The sequence below is a fragment of the Lygodium microphyllum genome, chromosome 30, assembly GCF_053477565.2.
Source record: "Lygodium microphyllum isolate KBCC chromosome 30, Lygodium_microphyllum_v1.1.10, whole genome shotgun sequence".
NCBI lineage: Eukaryota > Viridiplantae > Streptophyta > Polypodiopsida > Schizaeales > Lygodiaceae > Lygodium > Lygodium microphyllum.
The window spans coordinates 7556706-7581862 of record NC_141164.1 but is presented as its reverse complement, the minus strand read 5'-3'; the positions used below and the strand labels follow the sequence as shown (position 1 = coordinate 7581862).

The window sequence follows — 25157 nt, the reverse complement described above, 5'->3', positions numbered from 1 at the left end:
CGAGAGAACAGTAAGCGACAAGGGAGAGCAGGAAGTGCCACCTCCACGAGCGAGCAAACCCGAGAAACAAAGCAAAAGTGATAGGAGACAGAAGGAGAAGAAAGAGAAATTAAGGAAGGAAGAACGAGCTGACATCAAAAAAGCTAAAAAAGAATCTCGAAGGGCCGAGGAAGAAAGGAGGAGGAAAGAGGAGGAGCTTGCTAGAATAGGAGAGGAGTCGAAGAAGGCAGAAGAGGACAGGAAAAGGAGGGCGGAGGAAGAAGCCGAGGAGCAGCGGCTCAAGGAACTAGCCGAATTGGCGGAAGCTACACGAAGGTCGGTGGAAGAGACCCATGGGGGTGGAGAACTCGAACCCACAAGCCCTGGCCATAAAGTCGAAGCCAGCGCAAGTGTGGAAGCAGCACCGGTGGTCGTAGGCAAGGGCAAGTCCCTCCTACATCCACTCCCTCTCTCCTTTGTGCCAACAACAGTTGAAACTACGACCGCAACTACTGCACAATCCACACCTCCCCTCGACACGGCACAGCTCATGACCATGGTGCAGATGCTCGTGAGCAAGGTGGCTGAAATTGTCCCTAAAACTAGATTGAAAAGGCCCACCGCCGCAGATGCAGAGTCACGGCAAGACCCCAAACGACAAAGGTTGGAGGCATCGACCACCACGCCCAATACTCCCATACTTGCCACAGACTATGACGCATATGTGGCCGAGTTACTGACACAACTGGACAAGGCAAAAGAAGAAAAGAAGGTGGCCCTGCTGGAACTAGAGAGAGAAAAGGAGACGTCAGCGGCCCTCAGGCTAGAGGTCTCAAGGCAGGAAGCCGATAGACAGAGAGAGATAAAGGCCCTGCAGGACCAGCTAGCAGAAAAAACGAAGGAAGCCCAAAACAATGAAAGCCGCCTTAGGCAAAGGCTGAAGGACGAGGAGCAAAGCCTGGTGGCGGAACAAAGGAACCTAAAACTGCTGATGCAGCAATACAGTGATCTCCAGCAAAGGGTGGCCCAAGTGGAAAAGCTCTACCGGGAGGTTCAGGAAGGCGAAGCCACTGTTCCACAAGAACATGCCGCGGAGCCCCAGTCATGGCAGGAGCAAGAAGAACAGAACAGGCTAATAAGGGAAATCGAATTCCTGAAAAATGAAGGGCCGGGGGTCTCAGCAGCCGAAGCAAAACGACTACAGGATGAAGTGCAGAGATTGCAAGATGCGCTGGAGACCTCCCAGGAAGACGTGGAAGCCCTCATGGCCATGACCTTTAATCAAAAGAGGCTATTCCTTGCCGAAATCCAGAGCCAAGAACAGTTGGTACAAGAGAAATCAGAAATCCTGGCCGAAGCGCACCACAGGCTCAGCATTGTTGATCAAGCAAGAGGGATTGCTGAAGAACAACTCGCTCAGAAACTAAGAGAAAGAAACCAGTTATGGTTTTTATCAAATGAGCAGCAACAGGTAGTAACCACCCTGGCGGGCCAGCTAGAGGAACAAAGGCAAAGGATGGAGGAGAGAGCCATGGAGTGGGAAAGAAAAAACTTTGACAGGGTAAGGGACTTAACAGAACACCTGGCGGTGGCAGAATGTGAAAGAATGCTGGCCGAAGCCAGGGTTAAGGCTGCAGAGATAACCACTAAGACCCAGCGACAGGCCTTTCTCAACACGGTGCTCCACGTGACGCAAGCGGAGGGCGATGATACAGTGGAACAGGTAAAAAGAAAGTTGGAGCTAAGCACCCGGGCGCTAAGATACGGTCTTCAAGAGCGGGAGCTTCCAACAAGTACATGAATAACTAAAGAGCAACAATTCTACTACCTGCGCGGTATGGGCCTTTCCACTGCGGAGCTCAAGGAGTTCGGTTTTCAGGAGCAGGATCAGCCACCGCCACCACCACCAGTCATTCCTTCTGTGGTAGAGCGAAATGTCGAAGAGGGCCCGGACTTCGAGCAAGATGATGACGAAGAGCCACAAAGGATGCCGAGTCTGCCTCAACCCGAGATCCCATAGGAGGAACTTGCCGATGCCGAGCTATTTGAACACATAATTGCAGCAAGGAGAAGGAGGCAAGAGTTAGCAGAGGAGGCCCAACGCCGAGCACGCATACTTCCATGACAACTCCCTGAGGAGCCCATACCACTGAGAAATGATACACATCCGGTAGATTGGCCCCAGGAGTTGGTCATCTGGCGCGAGAGAGAGCTACATAAGAGGCCATTCGAGCTTTCATTCGCTTTTCTATGCTCCCTAGACCGGGCCCTGCCCTTAGGAGTCGTAGCCAAGATCAAAGATCTGGCTAACGAACTTGCAAACAGATGGATGGAAGAAAGAAGTATGATAATGACTAGGTGGAGACAAGAGCCACGAGAGTACTGGGAAGACAAGGTCAATCTGGTTCCCAAATCCGTCCAAGGCTATGAGGCACAACCGAAATGGCGGAGGAGGATTTGGGACACCAATTTTGATGCTTGGACCGCATTTTGTAGCTCCCTCCCCGAAGAGTGTAAAGATCCCATCTACATTCCCTACCCCCGTAGGCATGGAGTGGATTACGACAGAGATTTACATGGGGATTTTGACTTCCCGAAAATCTATAATGTAAATGCTAGAAGCCCGGAGGAGTGCTTAGTATTTAGGGTAGAAGACATACTTCCCTCCATAAATCGTTTTCTTGTAGATTTCTCTTCCTGCCCCGATCCAGCATTCTTAACCACTTGTAATTACCTCCGACTTCTCAAATTCCTGCTACTCCAGAAACCTGCGGCAGAGGAAGTCCATCTCCCTCCACTCTTTTTTGATCTTAACCTAGGAATAGATAGTAGAGCCATAACGAGGTTGATGATGCGCCTACTCTCCTCCTTGCCTTCTGCTTAGAGCTATTAGAAAATATGAGTGACACCCGTTTTGCAAGGTGTAATCACCCCTTTTTGTCTACCACTTCTCTAAGAGCTAGAGCCGGTATTAAGGAATATCTACAAAGTTGCGCATTTTTATTACAATGCCTGCGACCGCCCGGTGACTAAATAGGTGTCCCATACCTTGCCCAATGTACTCTCTTTCATTCCAAAAAAAGAAAAAAAGGAAAAAAAGAAAATAAAAAAAAAGAGAAAAAAGAAAAGAAAGTGCTTGTAGTTTTTCTTCACTATTATGGTGCACCATACTCACTACATCTAGAGTTCTCTCTAGCCCCTCCCCCACTTCGCACTTAGGGCACATCAAGGGCAGGACTTTCAGACCTGTCACCCTGAGTTTTGCACCGCACCTCCAACGCCGCACAAACTGGGTCCTCAAGTGTGGGACATTACCAAGGGCTTGCTCAAGGTTAGATTCATCTCCCAGTTCCACTGGCACGGGCACCATGCACTAACAGTGAGACAGACACACCCCCTAGGAAGTGCACCACTTTTCTTGCAGGTTATGTTCGTGTTTCAAGAACGGGCTGCTTGGTTGAAGGAGATCATTCACTATATCCTCCAATGGCAAGGAATTTTTCCAGGAGTCGGACATGACCCTATTACTGCAACTTCAGGAGCTTTGCTATGAAGGTTTAAATGGCTCAACAGATTTCATGCTGCCAATCATCCGCCTACTGATGGCTGCAATGATTGAACCAAATCAAACAGAAGGAAAACCCAGTGATGGAGCTGCCATTGGCATAGATCTTGGAACCTCATCGTCCAATGATCCATGCCCAACGCCTCAAGATCTACGGATCGCTTATTGATACCACAAGCCTGAAGAATTTCAACTCAAACGTGAAGACCCTCGGCTCATAGACAAGGGTTTTCAGCCCAGGCCACGGCTTTTCAAGGCAAACAACGTTCGGGGGGTTTCTCCAGAATAAATCCCTCCAATACCATCCTCCTAAGGGACTGCTTATTGCTTCAAGCATTTCGAATCCTCAAAAGACGACCGGCAGCATAGGGGTGCCAGAACAGTGTGGAAGCTGCCGAGAATCTTCAGGAAGCCTAAAGCACGCCGGAATCTCTACGGTTCGTGGTCATCCAACTCCATCACCTCTCATTCACAAGCATCAGTGTCATCTACCCACCCGTTCCATCTAGCAATAGCATCATCTATCCCACTACTTCCCACCACAGTGCCATGGGACTGGCACTCGTCTAGGAGGGGGGTAATGTTAACCCCAACACGAAGAAAGCAAAAGGAAGTGGAAGAGACGCAGGGCAAAGGCAGAAAAAAGGTAGTTTGACTGAAGAAAGAAGAGGAGAAAAGGTCAAAAGTGCAAGGGTAACCTTAAAAGTCCAAGGCAAATGCATAAGGGAAATGCGCATTTTAAAATAAAAAGGCACACCCTGAAATCTTGTAAAAGAGCGCCGGGCTCTCACCCGTGCAATTTGTAAATGTAGACAAGCGGTGGAAAGGAAGCTAGGAAGATAGAAGGACAATGAGAAAAGGGGCCTAGGCTAATGGCCGGCCATGTAAAAAAGGGGGATGACCGCCCATGGAAATTAGGGCATGTATATAAAGTTGAAAAGTGAATGGGAAGCTCATTCTTGGGTGTGGCAAAAGCTTCTTCTTCTTCTTCTCTTGTTTCTTGCCTTCTTGCTTGTGCTTGAGAGAGGGATTGAGAGTGTGAGGGAGTGAGGGAGCGATTGTGTGAGAGTGAGGGATCTTGGAGAAAAAGCTCTCCATCTTCTCTCTTCATCTTCTCCTCCTCTCTTCTCTCTTCTTGTCTCGCACGTGGCTATGGAGGATGAAGCTCATGGGAGAGGGATTGAGGTTGCTTGAGCTTGCCTCAAGGATCGTGGAGCTACCGGTGTGCAAGAAAGAGGAGGGTACTCGATCGAGCATCAAGGTAAGCTCACTACACCCGTAAGGTAGGCATTGCGCGTCGGTTATGTGAGAGGTAGCCATGGCCGCTCGGTTCGAAACACTTGAGCAATAAGTGGTCCGTAGGTCTCGGGGTAGAGCTCGAAGCTCCCCTATAGCTGTTCCACATAGACTTCCTCCTCCAAGTATGCGTTCCGAAAGGTACTCTTGACATCCATCTGATGTATTGGCCAGCCATGGTGAGCGGCGAGTGCGAGTAGCAACTGAAAGGAAGTCAACCGAGCAGTAGGGGCAAAGGTCTCTTCATAATCAATGCCGTGCTTTTGTCGAAACCCTTGCACTACAAGGCGAGCCTTGTACTTGTCTAAAGTCCCATCGGCTTTTAGATTTGTCCTAAAAATCCAATTTGTCCCGATGACTTTCTTGTGGCTCGAACGATCCACCAATGTCCAAGTCTCATTTCGATCAATACTCTCTAGCTCCTTTTCCATGGTCTCTCGCCATTGAGGATGTTGAAGAGTCTCCTGCCATGTATCCAGCTCAAAATGTGCTATGTAATCAGTTGTAAACAACGTTGCAAATGATGCCTGAGGAGCAAGCTGGGTGGATCTTCTAGGTCCTTCGGAGAGGAATCCGGTGGTAGGATCCTCGAATCCCGCACGGTCTGCTAGTACCAGCGAGGTAACAGATCTCGCGAAGGGGGCCTGGGAGCTGAAGAAACTGCAGGAATATTAGGAGCGGGAAGTAGACCAGGCTCAGTAGGCACGATCTCGGATGATGTGGAAGAAGGAAACAGATCCAAATCGGGTGTAGAAAACTGCACAATATCCCTCTTGTCAAAAACATCCCGCCTAACGATCACCTTGTTTGTTCGAGGATTGAACAAATGATAGGTTTTTGCTTCAGAGGAATATCCCACAAAAATAAGAAGATCAGCTCGGGGAGTAAGCTTACCTATCTTGTCATTAGGCGTATGCGTATACCCACGACACGTATGCCTATACCCACGACACCCAAAGACTCTGAAATGGGAAATAACAGGCCAAGAGCCAAAAAATGCCTCATATGGGGTCTTCTGAGGAAGAGCCACAGTCGGGCACCGGTTAAGGATGTACACCGAAGTGTTAACAGCCTCGACCCAAAGGCACTTAGGAAGCTCTGCTGCGAACAGCATAGAGCGTGCCATTTCCATGATTGTGCGGTTCCTATGCTCTACGACTCCATTCTGAGAGGGGGAGTTGGCACAGGTGAGCTGGCGAGAAATGCCATGCTTCTGTAGAAACTCGAAAAACTCGTGTTAGATAAACTCACCACCGCTATCATTTCTCATGCACTCGACACAACGACCAGTCTGGTTATGAACAAGCAGCACCCAAGCTGAAAAATATGTGAAAGTATCTGACTTATACTTGAGGAAGTACACCCACATGTATCGAGAATGATCAACCACCATAAAAAAGAAGTGCAGCGTGCTGTTCAAAGCGGCAATGGATGTTGGCTTGCAAAGATCAACGTGAATCAATCTAAGAGGCTCCTCAGCTCTATGTGTAGACTGTTGAGAAAATGGGGTACGGTGTTGCTTCCCGAGCCGACATGCTTGACAGACATCTCGAGCTAGCTTTAGGTGTGGAAGGCCCTCAACCAGCTCACGGTGTGACAAAACATGGAGCCCTCGGTAGTTGGCTCGGTGAGAAAATGAGTCATGTGGTATAGGCCATTAGACTGTGCCTCACTGCGAGCAATCACTAAACCAGTTTGAGAGTCAAGAATCTCGATTGTGGTCGCTGTAAATAAAAATGCTCGTCCCAACTGGCAAAGCTGTTGAACAGATAACAAGTTCACCCCAAGTTGAGGGACATGATATACATTGTCCAACAAAACCAGATCCGGACCCTTGTCAGTGGAGCTCGGGTACGCAAAATATCCTCTATAGGAGTCATGTGAAGGGTAGCTCCACTGTCCACAATCCAAACTAGAGTTGAAGTGCTTGGCTGTGACGAGTGGGTCTCTGCAGTAACCTTGTTAGGAGGCAACTCACAGATGTGAATGAGACTCGTATCGGATGTCTGTACGGAGACTATGTGGGCCTTTGCAGACCAGCCAGACAAGCCCTCTGGAGTTGAGAACGTTGTCGACTGAGATGGTTGTGCAGTGGCAGTGTGAGTCATCTTTAAACTGCCCCTTGCCATCACCTTGGCTCCCCTACTGGGGGTTGCTCGACTGAGGGGTGGGGTCTGAGACCTATTCTTTTTAGGTACATTTTGCCACCCTGGTTTAAGTTGTGACTGGGAGTTTCCTTGAGAATCCCTAGATTGATTTAGCTTTTGAGTTTGATTTTGATTTTGAGTGGAGGTTTGGTTTGGTTTGCCCTTTCCTTGTTGCCCTTTCTGAGAATGAGCAAGAAGAGCCCCCTCTGAAGAGGAATTCATATGAAACTAATCGAACAGCTGTGCGTAACGCAACAGTTGACACTCAAATTCATAGAATGTAGACATGGTAGGCTTTGAAACTATTCCTTGCACAAAATTGAAATATTTCTTGGAGAGTTTATTTAGGAACAATATGATCTGATCGTCAGAGAACTTGGGAGTGCCCATAGTGGAGAATTCAGCGAGGAGACGCCGATACTCAGCCAACTTGACTTTCAAGTCATCCCGATCAGTGATTTTGAAAAGCTGAAGCTCATGGTCGAGATTAATATGACGGGTCCTATCCTGAGCTGCATACCAGTCAGCCAAGTGTGCCCATCGCTCTGACACTAAGTCAAAATGCTGAAGCCGAGAATGAAACTCAGGCAATAAGCCCTGCATCAGCTCGACAATAGCGGAGGCATTTCTAGCCTTCCATGAGTGGACGACCTCGTATGGAACAAATGCGGGATCAGGTTGGGGTTCCAACCCCTGCACAAGATCCCATAGTTTCTATGAGTCAAGGACATGTCTTATCAAATTCGACCAAGTAGTAAAATTTAACCTGTTAAAACGAGTCTTGTCATTAAATGCATTCTTGGCAGAAGATGAGCTAGAACCATGAGGTGTCGGGTAGGTGGTGTAAGATGATGGTGGGAAAGATGATAGAGGTGGGTGTGTCTGATACGAGAAAGAGGGAGGGGGAAGAGATGGGTAGGCAGAAGTAGGCTGTGAGTATCCAATGAGTGCTGATTGATGCGGAGGCACTGGAACATGAATGTTTCCATAAGGTGCCGGTGTAGGTGGAGGCACTAGGACACGGTAGCCTTGTCCAAAGTGAGGCTCGGACACAACAGTATGACTAGAAGGTCCACTAGGCAATGCCATGGAGGCAAACTGTGGAGGCAACTGATTCACACTTGGGAGAGACTGAGTGGGATACCCAGGCTGCAATGAACCCGAAAGTGTGTATAAGGTAGGTGGAACACCACCCGACTGAGGGAAGGATGAGGTCCTAAAGGATGTGCCTATGTTTCCATAACCCCTCGATGTGATGTGCGGTGCGACATGAGGTGTCTGAAATGGAAATGTAAATGGTGTAAATGGAAGTGGTGAAGCAGCGGAAGAATGTGGTGGGATGGGTGGGTTTTGAAAGTGAGGTGTATGAGGTGCAGATTCTTTTTGTTCATTTTTATTATTTAAAGACTGAAAATGAAACTGTAAAGATGATGATGCACCATGTAATGAAGTGAAAGAAACACCAAATTCATTCTGATTATGTGAAGTAGACGGAAAAGAAGGAAGGGCAGAAGAAGAGGTACCTGGCTTTTTCTTATAATCCCCTCGACGTGTGTTAACATACAAGAATTGGACCTCAAGAGGACCTTTTCCGTAGTCAACAAATTGGACTCTTTCTTCCACATGGTCTCTACCAGTATATTGCAAAATAGAAGAGGTAAAAGAAGAAGGCACAAAAGATGAATCAAAAGTACCTTGCACCGGAGAGGACGGAAGAGTCTAAAAAAATGGAAAATACTCTGGATCTTGCTCTCCAAGAGGGGGGTCCATCCCTGATGGAGGTCTCGACGGCCTTGCAACATCATTAGACTTACGCGTAGCATCTGAAGAGTGAAAATCATGCATATCTTCATTTAGAAGCTTTTCTTGAAGGGCAATCCTTTGGTTGAGCTCCTCAATCTTCTTTCGTCGATAGGCTATGATCAATTTATATTCTTTAGAGGTTAGCTTGCCTATCTTTTCTTCATGTACTCAGATGTGTCTTCCACCATGTCGGAACTTCGTGAAGTAAGCTAATCGGCCCACTCTTGCTCGGTTCTCAGGATAGGCTGTTCTGGAGACAGAATCGGTGTTGATGTGTTCGAAGTCATTTGAACCTACTGTTGTTCTTGCTTCTTGCGAAGAGCTCTTAGATCAAAGGCCTAGGTTTCTCAAAGAGTACTAGGCTCTGATACCATGTAAAGAAAATACCCTAACACAAGCATAAACAGAAACTATACGACAAAGCACAGACTGATAAAAGAACACAGTTAGGGTTAGGGTTAGGGTAACTCAGAGACAATGAACACAATGAATAAATGAAATGATATGACTACTAATAATATGATGCTCATGCAGGAAACACACTATGCAGTGAATGAATACTGAACCTTGAACTCCTGTATCTCAAGGATCAGGGCAAGGGTAATGAGCTGAAGAGTGTGTCATACTCTGAACGGATCCCGAATTGCAGCAAGGCAGCCTCCGGATGTCGAACACCAGCAAACGCAGCAATGTGAAGCTGGATCTGATGTGGACAGCAGTGAGGAGATAGAAAGACTAAAAATGCAGGCAGGACAGCCTGCAGAAGATAGAAAAATTGCAGCGATTGCAGTAGGAGAGAGAAAACTGTCAGGGCGGCAGCTGGGGCCTGCAAATGCAGCAATTTGTTGATGTGGCAGGTTGTATGATAGTAGTGCAAATGATCAGCAGTTGCCAGGCAAAAACAGCAGCAATCAGCCCGTGGAGGGCTGGAAACAGACGCCAGACTGTAGGGAATAGTGATGGACAGCAAGGGCTGAGATGTCCTCTGCGACGAACAAGGTGCGGGCAACAAGCTGATAACACCTGAAACCTGCAAAAACGAGATTCAGGAAAAGAGTGGAGGGCTGGCTGCCAATTTATAGAAAATTAGGGTTCTAGTCTCCCACTTAACTCTCTCGATCCGCTCCCCGTTTTAGCGTTTTGGCTAGCCTAAAATAAGCATGTTTTGGGGTTGTTTAAGTGGCTAAGAGCAATCCTTAGCACAATAGTAGGCACTTAGCGAAGATGAGATGCTAGTTTCCATGTTTGCTGACTAGCATCATAGCCCTTCCAATGAACAAGGTATTCAAGTCTTCCACGAGAGATTCTGGAATCAAGGATAGTCTCTATTTTGTACTCTAGGTGACCTTCGATTTCAACAGGTAGTGGTTGTTATAAGTTTCTTCCCCTTATTGTGAGGATGTATGGCAAGGCTCGAAGATTGAGATATGGAATATTGGCGGAATTCTCATGGATTGTGGTAGCTGGAGACAATAAGTGACTAGATTCACTTGGCCAATGATCTTGAACATTATAAGTCTTTGATTATTCAGCTTCTGGGAGGGGTGAGAAAAACATAGACCTTGCCATAAAAGCCAAACTTGATCTCCAATGTTGTAAGTTGGATGTTGCATCCGTTGTTGATTAGCATTGTCTTTATATCTTTCTTGGGCTTGTTGAATACATGACTTTAACTCATTATGGATCTTTGACAGGTGTTCATCTAAATTCATAGTTGTTGGATTCTTTACTAGGTCACTCATATAAATGTCCATTTTAGGGCATCTTCCATAGTTGGCAAAGAATGGAGTTTGCCTAGTAAAGATATGACTAGCATTATTGTAGGTGAATTCAGCCAAATGAAATAAATCCATTCGATTATCTTGATGTTAATTGATTGTAATTAAAGATATTGTTCCAAGACTTGATTTACTTTCTTTGTTTGCTCATTAGTTTGAGGATGGTAGGCCAAAGAGAGATCAGTTTGGATGCCTAGGAACTTGAGGAGACTTTGCAAAAACTTGACACAAATTGTGGCCCTCGATTTGAAACAATGTCTTTTGGTAACCCATGATAATGATAGATATGTTCATGGAAAAGTTGAGCCATGCCTTCACCAATAATTGTCTTGTGGGTGGGGATAAAGTGTGTTATCTTGGTGAATGTATCAACCACAATAAGAATGGTATTGAATCCTTTGGATGAAGGTAGATTGGTGGTGAATTCCATTGACATAGATGACCAAGGGTGATTAGGAATAGGCAAGAGGTGAAGTAACTGTTAGGAGGACCTGAAATTTTTTTGCTTAGCATTTGATTAAGCATTAATCAAATTTGCAAATGCGAGGTGCACGTGATGAAGCTAGGTATTTTACAATGACGAGCCAAGAACCTTGAGAAATCAATGGGGTTGTTAAAGGCAAACTTTGTAACAAGTTTTATTAGTCAGTACTAGGTGGTACACATTGTTAGATTTTGGCTGAGAAGATTTTGTTAGCCATTAATGTGAGTGGTGACATTGGAAACTAGACACCTAGTGTTAGGTTTTAGCTTAGAAGATTTTATTAGCAGTTGTAACATTGGGGACTTGGCATCAATTAATTAGTTAATGCCAATTCAAGGGCTAATAAATGCTCAAGTTTGCTTGGATGACAAATTGGCTTAGCCAATTTAATTGTTGGTTGGTATAGTTAATTTTTTGAGCAAGAAATAATAATTAAATTAAATTTTTAATTTTTAATTTTGCCATTGGAGGCAAGTGATAGCCCTTTTAGACTGTCTATAGATAGGTGACAACAAAGTTGGGGCCCACAAGGGCAAGCAACTACATGTGGAGCTTCTATTGATGGTGGGCTGTTGTTAATTAGCAATTCATAGTAGGAAAGCATTAGATTTCAGCCAATTTTGGTGATGAAACTTTGAAAAAGTTCTCTCTCCATCTTCCTCTTTATTCTCTCAGCCAATTCACAGCTTTCCTCAAGAGCTCTTAGTCCCAAGAGGGTGCAATTGAAAAATTTATGTTTCTAAATTTTAATTTTTGTCTAAACTTTAATTTACAATAGAAATAAGGGTGTATTAGTCTCGGAAAGAGTGCTTAGAATTTAGGGTCTAATATCTAAAATTCAATAGCTAAAATTTGTGGATTTTAGAGAATTTCAAGAGGTCAGCAAGCCAACATTAAGTTTGGGGCAGAATTTGTCATCCAAGGAGTGAAATTGAAGGCCAATCCCCAAGCAAACCAAGGGGCAAATTGGTTGAAGGCTTGCTTGTTGCTATGGATTGTAAGATGTATTAAAGATGGAAGGAGATTAGGCTAGGTCTTAGTGTATGTTACGGGGATGTAAAATTTTGAGATGCTTTAATCATGTTAGTAGCATTTAATTAAGTTCTTAGTCAAATAAGCAAGGTTGTTTAGTACATGTGATGGACATGACAATTATTTTATGATAAGAAGCCAAGGACCCTGAAGATGCAATGGGTGTCAAAGGTAAAAGTTGTGATAAGTTATGCCGACTCGGGTTTGTTGGTTAGTTGGTGTCAATTTCAACCCTAGGATAGGTGTTTGAACAATAAGTATCAGTGGTGACATTAGGGACTAGCATTAATTAATTAATTAATGCTAGTTCCTAATAGAGGTTGATAGACTACTCCAAGTTACAAATGGACTAGTCAATTTAATTATGGATGGACACATTTAATTTTGGGCAAGGTCAAAAGGGTTGAAATCAATTTACAGAATTATTTAATTTTGGGCAAGGTCAAAAGGGTTAAAGATTAATTTAATGGTTGGATAATATTGAAAAAAGGGTTTAAAAGATTGCCACTTGGCAAAGATGCCTATGCAAAATGAGAAAACGTTTTTGGGGCTAGGCCTTAGCCATTCAGCCAGTTTTCAGCTTGGGAGAGAGGGAGAAGGTGCTATTGGTCAGATGTCAGACCTGTTCTCAGCCATTGGAGGCAATAGACAGTAGCCAGGAGGTTAGGAGTAGTAATCGACAACAATTTTGGCACCACGAGTTGTTGACGATAGCATTTAATGTAGACGACAACATATTGGAGGACTCTAGGCAGTAGGCAACAACATTAAATGCTGATTGGTGTAGACTATAGGTTGATTCAGGGGCTTTTTTGCGTGAAATTTTGAATTTTTTCTCTATGGCATTCTCTTACCTATTCCAACCCATTATTAGGAAATCTTAGTATTTCTTAGCCATTTGGAGCAGAGCTCAGCCATATTTGGTGAATAGCAGAGGGCTTTCTGTTGTACGACCTAAATTTTTGTGGAATTTAGAGTTTAGTAGTCACCTTGGGACCCATGCCAACAAGAGAAGGTATCATACAGTGAAATTTGCACTTGCAATTTGCTATATTGTCAGGGATTTCAAATGCCTTGTAAGCATGGGGAAGAATATGAGAATGACAATACTTTGAACTTAACCAACTTGATCAATTGTCATCATGAAATTTAGAACACACACACACACACACACACACACACACATATACATATATATATATATATATATATATATATAGAGAGAGAGAGAGAGAGAGAGAGAGAGAGAGAGAGAGAGAGAGAGAGTCAATACTATATTAAGAGGGGAACCGTCCCCTCCCCCTTTATAGGAATTTATTGAAACAAACCACGGACATTGAGTGTTTTAATCATAAATAGATAGGTTGATTTGTTGTAATTATGGAATTTAGGGTTTTGAAACCCTAATTTTTGCAAACTTCGGGTAGCAAGCTAATTTTCTTGTTTAGTACTTGGATTAGATCAAGCTTAGTAGAAAGTGCTTCTTGGATGATAGATAGATAGAAGAGTATAAATCATGTGGCTGATTTTTTAATATAAGAGCTTATACAATACGAAGAGAGCTTATACAATACGAAGAGAGAGACCTCCAATATATAGGTGTGGGGCTTGGGTGCTAAAAAGTGAAAAGTAGAGATTATAAATGACAAGTGTTTGTTGAAAATGATGAGTGTCGGGATATTTGTCTCTTTTAAATGACACATGTCTCATTTTAGATGTTACATGTCACTTTTTTAGAGAAAGAAACTTCTAAATTTTCTACTTTAAAAATCTCTTAAGTGGTTAATATTTGAGATAGCTGTTGAAAAGAAAATTGTTTCTTGCAAAATTTTGAAGCCTTTGAGATGAATAAAATTTCCATTTGAGTAACTTTGAAAAATAGGAGTAGCTAAATTTAGATCATAGAGAGCTTCATTGTATAGGTTCATTGGTTCATGGTTTGTTTTTTTGATCATGAGCATCTAGTTTCACTTTTTGAGACTACTCATTATGTAGACTTTTAGTCAATGTGATTGTTTGAGCGTAAAAGTTTGTCATTTGAGCTCTCTAGTCAATTTGATCGCCTGATTAAACTTTTAATTTCTCTTGGGCATCTTGTCAATGTCGATTTAAGTATGATTATAGATCATTTTATCCATTGGTCACTCTTAAATAGAAAGATGAATATTTAATTATATTTTTAAACAATCCAATAATAATACAAATCGCCTTTTAACGTATATGAGCATCAGATTAATTTGAATCATTGAGCTAATATGTCTTGGTAGCAATTGATATATAAAAGATTGGTTATATTTCATTCTCTAGAAATCTGTACTTCTGATACTATAGCTTATTCATAAGCTGCAAGTATTTTTGGATAGAATCCACGTACAAGCTAAACGAGAGTAATTTTTAAGTTTCAAAAGGAATTTTCTAAAAATGTTTTTTTTTTGTTTTTTGATAATATGAAAGACTATTTGCTCTGGTTAAAGTATCTCCTCCTGTTTATGTACTTCAGGTGGATCCTCTATTATAGGTTCCAATGGTGGAAGCCCTTTAGAAGATTTTAGAAGATGGATATGAAAAACGTTGTGAATTTTTCAATTCTTTAGAAGTTGTGACGTGTAACAAACATGATTAATCTTTTTAGTGATTTGAAATGACCCATAATTTTTTGTTGCGAGCTTACTTACTTGGGATGAGGGCTTGTTAGAGCTTAAAATAAGTGCCTTCGATGCTTATTTAATGCTATCTTTTTTTTTCTTGAGATCTTTGGATAGCTTGTCTAACTTGGGTAAAAGTTGTATCCATATCTTATACGAACTTATCGGCATGAAGTATCTCCTTCTTCGTTTTGAGAATAGATAGTAAGAGTGGTTTTTCATACATGATCTCAAACGGTGCTTTACTTGTAGAAGTAAGAACTATGTTGTTATAGGCATATTCTACCAAATGTAAATACTTTTTCCATTGTTGATTGGCTTCATGACAATAGCACTTTAGCATATCTAATATTGTGAGATTGGCTATCTCACTTTGACCATTTGTTTGAGATGATAAGAAGAAGAAAAATTAGGCTTTGTACTCAAATTTTTAAAAAGGGCTTGCTAGAAGAGAATAGTGGTTCATAGATTTTTATCATCCATGATGAATTGTAGTAACCCATGATACTTAAAGATTTGTTGAATAAATATTCTAGCTATATGTTGAGACTTAATAGGCTTCTTGACTGGAATGAAACGAGTATGTTTGCTAAACCTGTTAATAATAGTCCATGTGTTATCATTGCAATTTGCTAATTTTGGCAAGCCAAAAATAAAATCCATGGCAATGCTTTTCCGAGATTAGCTTGGAATTGGTAACGGTTGCAAAATTTGTGTAAGCTTTAGGTGATCATACTTAATCTTTTGGTATATAAGACATTCTTTGATAAATCATTCAATGTCTTTTTAAAGACTTAGCCAAAAGAAATACATTTCAAGCACCTTCATTGTGGCTAAAATACCAAGATGAGCCATGTAAAGAACCCCATGACATTCTTCCATTACTCTAGGCTTGATAATGCATAATTTATTCTCCATTTAAAAAAATCCATCTTTAATGACATAAAAAATTATCCTTTTACCAAGTTGTAAACTCTTCTAGTGAAATGTGTATAAGGAATCATGAATATTGCATGAATCTAAGGCCTTCTTGACAGGGGATGAGCTATCTTATTTTGCTTCCTAGGAGTATGCAGTATTTGAAAGTTAAATTGAGCTAAATAATTGGCCTATCGAATACGCTTCTTAGAAATCTTTGGTTGGTTGAGAAAACATCTCAGATTGTCATGGTTCATCTTCATGAGAAATTCTCCGCCTAAAAGATAGTGTCCCCAATCTTTTGAAGCTTGAATGATGGCCACTAACTCCTTTTCATAGATAGTTGAAATCAGTCTTTCTCTTCGGATAGGGTGGTAAAACCTGATCAAGCACTTAATTACAACAATTAATGACCGAGCATAAATTGAAGTGCACAGATTACCTTAATAGTCTTGGATAATAGACACCTTGTTGGTATCATGAGGACGTAAAAATTTATTGCTTTGCTTAGTATTTCATTAAAAGTTAGTCAAATATGCTAATGCGACTTGCAAATGTGAGGTGCAAGTCAATTATTTGATAATGTGGGACCTAGGACCTTGAGATATTAGTTGGTACCAAAGGTACAATTGTAATTAGTTATGTCTAATAGGTACTATGTGGTACTCGGTGTTAGATTTTGGGCCTAGACTAATTTTTTGGCTACTAATGTCAGTGGTGGTGACATTAGAGACTAGGCATTAATCAATTAATTAATATTGGTCTAAAAGTCAATAATTGCTCATGGATACTTGGAAGACAGATTGGCTTAGCCAATTTAATTATTGATTGGTGAAATTGATTTTCTGAGCACTAAAATAATTATTTCAAAAATTAATTTAATAAGTTGGATAATGTTGAAAATGATATTAGAAGGTTACCACTTGGAAAAACTTGCCCATGCAAGTGGGAAAAACGTTTTTAGAGATTGATGGAAGTCTATTTTAGCCATTGTGAGAGAGGAGACTATTAGAGAGGAAGGAGATGTTGCTGATGTGAGTTTTAGCCACCATAGACCAGTCTTGTAGCAGGTGACAACAAAACAATAGGAAAATTGTATTTTGATGCTTTTTGGGTCATACCGATACCATTTGTGCTCATTTTCACTAGTTCGTATTGGATAACTAATGTCTGACAAATGGGCATGATGTATAGGTATATGTGATAGTATTTAGATATATATATGACCGCCATAGTAGTGGACCTCAAAATCGTCATGTTCTTTCTGATGAGGTGGTCTCGTTCTGCTAGCTCCTCATCGTTGCCTCCCATCCCTATTGAATATCACCTTGGTTGTCCAAAACTGACTCATCTTGATTGATGACCAAGGATTTGATGTAGGAACATTCGAGACTAGACGCTAGTATAAAGCTTTGGCTTACAATCAAGTGTCTTGGGTCCCACCAAATCAAGGGATTAACTGAAACCATGAAATGAGCATTCCCCTTCGGCTAGGGCGGTTAAATTTAGCATAAATTGAAATGCACACATTACCTTAATAATCTTGGACAATAGACACCCAGTTGGCCCTAAAATTGGTATTCCTTTTGGTATTTCTTTAACTTTGATTGCTAATGGACAATGTATAAGTTGAGATTCCACAATCTCCTTTGTTGATCCAAAGGCCCCTTGCTATATATACAATCAACAAGCAATTTGGGCCAATCGTCCCTTGATTTTCACCCAAAGACTTGTACAAATGGAATCACCAACTGGCCAAATGCTGCCCCGATTTACAATGGATTCCTGTCAATTTCAGAAATTTCAGGTGTTGATTTCAGTGTGCGATGCCTTCTCCTGTTGGCATGGGTCTCAAGGTGGCTACCGAACTCTAATTTTTGTAGAAATTTAGGGTTTACAGCAGGAATCCTCCTGCTGTCGACCAAATTTGGCTGAGATCTGCTGAGAATGACTGAGATCTTTTGAGAAACTACTGGAGAAGGTGAGAGAAAGCCAAGATGAGAGAGAAACCTACTTTTCTTCGCAAGAAAACCTTAAAATATGCCTACTGTTTGCTCTAGTCCGCATTCAATGCAGTCACCTATTGCTACACATCTCCAAAATTTTGTCACCTAATCAACAATGCTGTTGCCAGCCCCTAGAAGGTGTCTCCTTGATGTCCTCTGCCTGCTTTGCTTGCTGAGGTCCTCAGATGGCTATCTTTTGCAGCAAATTGCTGTGATTTGATCAGAAAATGGACCAGCAACTCCCTCACTCTCTCTCCCAGGCTGTAAACTAACTAAATGGTTGAGACCTAGCCCCTTAAAACGTTTTCTTAGTTTGCATGAGCATTTTTGTAGCAGCCTTCTAAACCCATTTTTCAGCATTATCCAGCCATTTAATTAAATTTCAAAAATAGTCTTGAAAATTAATTTCAACCCTTTTGACACAGCTCAAAATTAAATATACCCATCCATAATTAAATTGGCCAGGCCATTTCCAACTTGGAGTGGTCCCTAACCTTTGTTGACCTTTAGACTGATATTAATTAATTGATTAATGCTATTCCCTACTGTCACCATTGATACTTATTGGCCAAACAACTGTCTTAGGGTTAAAATTGATAGCAATTGACCCCAAAAGCCCAATTGGCTTAAAATATCACAACTTTTGTTTTTAACACCCATTGCATCCTGGGGGTCCTTGGCTTGTTACCATGAAATGATAATTTCTATATGCATCACATGTGCTAAACAACCTTGTACATTTGATTAATAACTTAATCAAATGTTATTGGCAAGATTAAAGTAACTTCAAATTTCACATTCTAGTGACAATAGTAGCATTTTTTTCTACATTTTGCAACCTTTTGCTTATGTAAGTAACTTCATATTCTACTTGGTTTAAGATTGCACCAACGCAATTTCCTATTTCACATAGAAAGGTTTTGACAAATAAGGTATAACCAAAACATACCCTTTTGTTGATATAGAACTTTAGAGCTTCAAAAGCTTCATTCTCTAGTTTCGTCCATCGGAATGCTATTGCTTTCTTAGTTAAATTATGCACTGGTCCAACAACCAATGTAAATTATTTAATGAATCTCGTGTAATAAGAGAATAATCCCAAGAAACTAGTCAATTTTGGCCATTCTACAATAGCCTTGGTTTTTTCTAAATCCATATGAATCCCATCTTTGGATACAATATGGTCCAAGCAGTGAATCTCTTTTGAGAGAAATTCACTATTTTTGCCATTCACATAAAGTTTGTGTTTGTAGAGTTCTTGAAACACTATTTTCAAGTATTGGCTTATGATCTCCTTCATCTTTTGAATGAACCAAAATATCATCAAAGAAAGTACTTAAAGGTGAGGAACTAGGTCTTATTAGACCCTTCTTTAAGAGCTCATTCACTTGCTTCATAATCTTCTTTTGTTGTGTTGGATTCCCTCGATAGGGTGACCTATTTGGAGATAAGCTCCCAAGAATGAGATCAATGTGATGATCTTTTAGGCTCTCTGATGGTAACTCGTCTAGTAAAGTATCTATAAAACAATCTTTATACTTCTTTAAGAAACTCATTTGCTCCTCATTCATATTTGAGATGTACCTCTTCAATTCTAGACTCTTTGTTAGAAATCAAGTGCAAGGAAATAGACTTTTTCATTGCTTGACAAATTTGTACATGGAATAAGATGGGAATAGAGTTTTCTTCCACTCCCATATCAAAAGATACATTTTTACCCTTGAAAGGAAATTCAAATTTATTTTGATTCCAATCAATGATTGGATCTATTCTTCTTTGCCAAGGTATTTCTAATACAACATTACAACAACCAAGATCTCCCATGACAAAACTCTCACGATCTACATAATCTCTTATCTCAATTCATAGTTTTCCAAGAACGTGAGTAACTTCAGACTCAGTTCCTTGAAAAGCAGCTCATGACATTTTTAGTGTTCCAAATCTCTCCTTTGGTAGATGTAGAGCTTCAATAATTCGAGGATGGATATAATGGTATGTAGCCCTTGTATGAAAATGAATGTGAATATGTTGATTAGCAATCTTATTCTAAGCCATAAAAAGCTTTATTTTGTTTTACGGAGTTTCATCCTGTTGCAAGTATTTCTTAGGTACAACATTCGCTTGAGGTGTCTTTTGGGGTTGGTTTTCTTCTTTGCTTTATTGGGACATTGATCAACCATGTTTTCTCTTACTCCATAAGAGGAACATTGTTCTTCTCTTATATATTCTACTAACTGTTGATATGTTAGCTTCTTTTTGGATAGCAAAGGTGGTGTACCTCTATCCTTATGCTTTGGTTTTTGTTTATTTGACTTCTTTTGGTCAAACATCTTGGTCTTTTTCTTTTGTGGTTCTTCTTTTGAGGCTTTACCAAGCATCCATGGCATATGCAGTTCTTCAGCGTTTAGGACCGCATCTTGGGCTGCTTTCAAAGTATCAGGCTTTGTCATCTTGACAGCTTGCCATATCATTCGATGTAATCTATGGATAAACTTTCTTATCTCCATATTATAAAGAACTTCATTAAGAGATGTAAATTTAAGAGAAACAACTGCAAACCCGTTGATATGTGTTTCAATATTGTCTCTATGGCTTTGCTTCAGCTCATTCCATTCTTGTTGTATATCGGCTTCAAAGGATGAGGACAAAAACTTCTTGTTGAACATCTTGTTAAACTCTTTCCAAGACTTGGTTCCTTTCCCTCTTGAACAACTTTGAGCCATCAATTTAAAGGGGCATCCTTCGTATACATTTTATTCATTCTAATATTTGATTTTTTTGTATAGTCTTCACCATCAAAAGTAGCATAAAATTGTATAGTAAAAGACACAGCTTTTTGAGAATCTCTCTTACGATAGAAAACGTCAAACTTGATGCTCTTCTCTCTAGGATTAAAGTCTCTTTTAGCATCCTTTTTCTTTGTTAAAAGCATCTTTGGAGATTCAACTGCCATACGAATAGCCGGTTCTTTGTCTTTCTCCTTGCACTTCTCAATGGAGGGATTCTTGGAACAAGAGGAGGCAACTTGTATATGATGAGACTTGGAAGTCACGGCTTGGGTGGATCCTTGAATGATAGGTGATATTTTATCTTCATAAACTTAGTTATAACTTATATCAATAACATTGATACCTTTCATGTTGAGGTAGGCCTTCATATCTGTAATACTGTCTGTCTCAAGAGCCTTCTCGATAAGGAAATCTTCAAAGACCTTTGCTTTAGCTCGTGCTTTAGCCCTTCTCTCCATCAAAGCTTAAATTTGTAGATTGGCTTCAATTTCTTGTATCTTTGTATCTTCTCATAATCAGACAAGCATGTAGATAGATAGTGTTGGGAGCCTTTTGGTTGTTCACCAAAATTTTCCTCTTTGCCTCTTGACATGGTAAGAAAGTTGGGCGCAAAGTTCTTGTTATCCTAGAAAAGTTCTTGCAAAGAATAAGTCCTTACTTTGATACCAATATAAGTGTGGGAAAAAACGTGAGAATGACAATACTTTGAACTTAACCAACTCGATCAATTATCACCATGAAAATTAGAAAACACACACACACACACACATACACACACACACACACACACACAGAGTTGACACCATATTAAGAGGAAAACCGGCCCTTTTTCCTTACATGAATTTATTGAATCAAACCATGGGCACTGAGTGCTTGAACCATATACAAAAGAGCTGATTTACTGCAATTCTAAAAATTAGGGTTTTTAAGTTTTGTAAACTCTAGGCAGGAAGCTAATTTTTTCTTTAGTACTTGGATTAGATTAAGCTAAGTAGAAGTGCTTCTTGGATAACAAATAGATAGGATAGTACAAAGCATATGGTTGAAATTTCAGCATTAGAGATTATACGATATGAAGAGAGAGACCTCTAATATATAGGTGTGGGGCTTGGAGCTCAAGAGTAGAAAGTAGAGGTTATAAATGATAAGTGTTTGTTGAAAATGATAAGTGTAGGGATACTTGTCTCTTCTAAATGACACATGTTCCATTATTCTAGATATTACATGTTACTTTTCTAGAGAAAGAAGCTTTTAAACCTTCTACTCTAAAAATCTCTCAAATGGTTAAGATTCGAGATAGCCGTTGAAGACAAAATTGTTCATTGCGAAATTTTGAAGCCTTTGAGACGAATAGAATTTCCATTTAAGCAACTTCCAAAAATTGTTCATTGTGAAATTTTGAAGCCTTTGAGACGAACATAATTTCTATTTAAGTAACTTTCAAAAATAGCAACCTCCTAAATTTTAGGAGTTGCAAAATTTAAATTTTGAAGAGCTTCATTGTATAGGTTCATTGATTCATGGTTTGTTTCTTTGATCATGAGCACTTGGTTTCACTTTTTGAGACCACTCATTATATGGACTTCTAGTCAATGTGACTATCTGAGTGTAAAAGTCTTAGTCATCTGAGCTTTCTAGTTAATTTGACCGCCTGACTAAACTTTTAATCTCTCTTGGGTATCTCGTCAATGATGATCCATGTATGATTATAGGGCGTTTTGGCCATTGGCCACCCTTAAATAGAAAGATGAGAACGTTTAATTATATTTTAAACTCTCAAATAATAATGTAAATCGCCTTTCAATGTATATGAGCATCATATTAATTTGAAAATGGACCCAATATGTCTTGGTCGCAATTGATATACAAAAGATTGGTTACATACCCAGCTATGCATTGTAGACTTGGGGTAGCATTTGGCTAGTTGGGGTCCAATTAGACTAAGTCGTGGGTGAAAGTCAAGTCGTAAATTGCCCAATTTGTTTGCTAATTGTTAAAATAACAAAGAGCTTTTGAATTAGCCAAAGAAATCATGGAATCTCGGCTTATATTTAATCTATTGGCAATTGAAGTCAAAGTACTGAAAGAGACACCATGTTTGGAGCCAACAAGGTGTTCGATGTCCAAGATTGTTAAGATGAAGCGTATATTTCAATTTATGTTTGTTTATTGATTGCTATAATTAAGTGCTTGATCATGGAATTACTATTCTCTATGAGAAGAAAGGATGGTTTCATCGTACTTGAACCTTTAGTAATACAAGTTAAAGAATTACCGCAAGGGGAACTAGTTTTGGGCCAATCGAGTGTGCAGCGTCCAAGATTAAGTAGTGATTTGCATTTTCAGTTTATGTGAATTTCATGTTTCATATAATTAGTATTAAATTAGGTCACCCTATTCAAGAAGAAAGATTGGTTTTAGTAACTTGTGAGGTCGATGGCAATTGATTTTGACTCTATTGCACATGTTATATGTGCATACAAATTCTTTAATTAGTTTCCATATTTGAGACTACCAATAGTCTTGAGAGAGGAGCTTTATTCTTGTATTGATCCTAGAATATTGCGTAGTTGGAAGGTCATGCATTTTTTGCATTATATGTATCTGAAGTGATCCGGGTGGTATATATAGCCCTTGATAATAGAGTAGACCTTCAACATCTTGAAAGTCTTCAACACATGTATATCCTTTTTGGACTTGTAGAACGAAAATTGAATTTTCTAGGGCTTTATTTGTTATTGTACAAAGTTGGAATTGTCATGGTTACAAAAAAATAGTCTATTGGTCATGAACTACATCTTTTTTTTCAGGTGTTAGATAGGAATGTTGAGATAATGCCTTTGGCTTTCCTTGTTAGTTTTCAAGTCAGTATGTTATGACAAAATTAAATCTAGAAAGAAAGATGTTGCATCTTGTCGATTTAAGACTCCAGAACTCATGAAATACTCTAGATTTTTATAGTCTATAGAGATTGTGATTTTGTGGGGTACATTTTCTAGGAGATGCCTCTATGTTTCAAAAGAGTCAATACTAGCCAAAAGTTTCTTATCATGATTTTCTATTTATTTCAACAGCTGAGAATTTTCTAGAATGAAAAGCTATTGGATGTACTCGGCCATCATTGCCAACTTGGGAAAGGATAACATCAAGAGAAAAATCTGATGTATCAGTCTTCAAGAAGAAAGGCTTAGATTTACATATATCAATATGGGATCCGTGTAGTGAAGGCTTGCTTAAAGTGTTTGAAAAGCCTTCTTTGTAATAGAGTTCCACATAAATTTATCATTTTGTGTTGATCGCATAAATGACATAGTAATCTCAGAATAATCCTTAATGAAGATTCGGTAAAAGTTTGTGAATGCTAAGAAGTATTGTGCATATCAAACTAATCTTAGTGTTTTCCACTTAAGAATAGTTTTTACTTTCTTTCCATCCACTGAGATTTCATTTTAAGAGACAATATATCCAAGTAATTTTACTTTTAGTTGATAAAAAGAGCACTTTTTCAATTTGGTATATAAGTCTTTTTCACGTAGCTTATTAAGAACTAACTACATGCGATGCTCATACTTCTTTTGATTCTTGGAAAATAGTAAAATGTCATCTAGTGGCCATATCTTATTCCAAGTCGCTTCAAGAGTTTGAGATCAAGGGAAGTGGATAATGATTCTTAATGGTTATCTTGTTGAGTTCTCTGTAGTTTAGATAATAGATGGAGAGAGTCATCATTCTTCTTGACAAATAATATTGAAGCTCTTGTTGGTGATTTCGATTGCCATATGAGACCATTGATTAGATTCTTATCAATATATTTTTGTAGTTCTGCCAATTCATCTTGAGACAACTTGTAGATTGGACTAAAGGGTGGTTGAGCTTCCTCTTGTAACTTTATGGCACAATCATAAGGTCGGTACTTGGAAAGTATATATGCTTTCTTCTTTTCAAACACATCTTGATAATCGTGATATTGGAGTGGGAGAGCTTGCATGCCTTTATCAGCCATTGATTTGGTTGGCAAATCATATATTAGAAAACTAGGATTTTTCTTGGTTTCTCTTATAAAAACCTTTCTTGCATTCTCTCTTTGAGTAAATTATGCTGGCCTTGGCTCAACTTTATAGTTTTCCAATTGATATTGGGATTGTGTAGTTTAAGGCAAGGTAGACTAATGGTAACTAGATTACTTGGGTAATATATGATATTGAATGCTGTGCTTATTACAAAGTCTCTCGATGTTACTTTTATAGGATGAGTTTCGTACTTGATATCACTTGAAGTAAGAGGATGGCGGTCTATGACTTTTGTTGAAACTAGGCGCTAGATTTCTTCATGATTGTGATACCATGCCGCGTAGCAAACCTAGATGTTGATGCGGTGTATAAACTCTTATCAACGATATAAAACTTGAAGTAGCCTCAATAGACAAGGAGAGGCATTTTAAGAGTTCTTGATTTTCATCTAGCCACATAACTCCTATTGTGGCTAGGTATCCATGTTTTCCAAAAATAAGGGTACAATAAAGCTTCGCATTTGTAGTCTCTTGTTAGCGCAACGCTGAGCAATATGCCTAAGTCCTCCACAATATGAACGTTAATCTTTGAGAGCATTGTTATTGCTTCTCTTGAGCTGACAATGGTTTGAATGGGGTCGAATCAATCTGTATATGCTTGATATTGATTCTTGTTTTCCTTGGGAGGCTATTGTTGGCGTGACAT

At 40.0% G+C, this 25157-nt stretch overlaps 1 protein-coding gene across 7 annotated transcripts in view; it reads left to right on the top strand.

Annotated features, from left to right (window-relative positions):
* LOC148009528 (WAT1-related protein At4g19185-like) overlaps positions 1–25157 on the top strand; it is a 55178-nt gene that overhangs the window by 20824 nt on the left and 9197 nt on the right. The window lies entirely within an intron of this gene.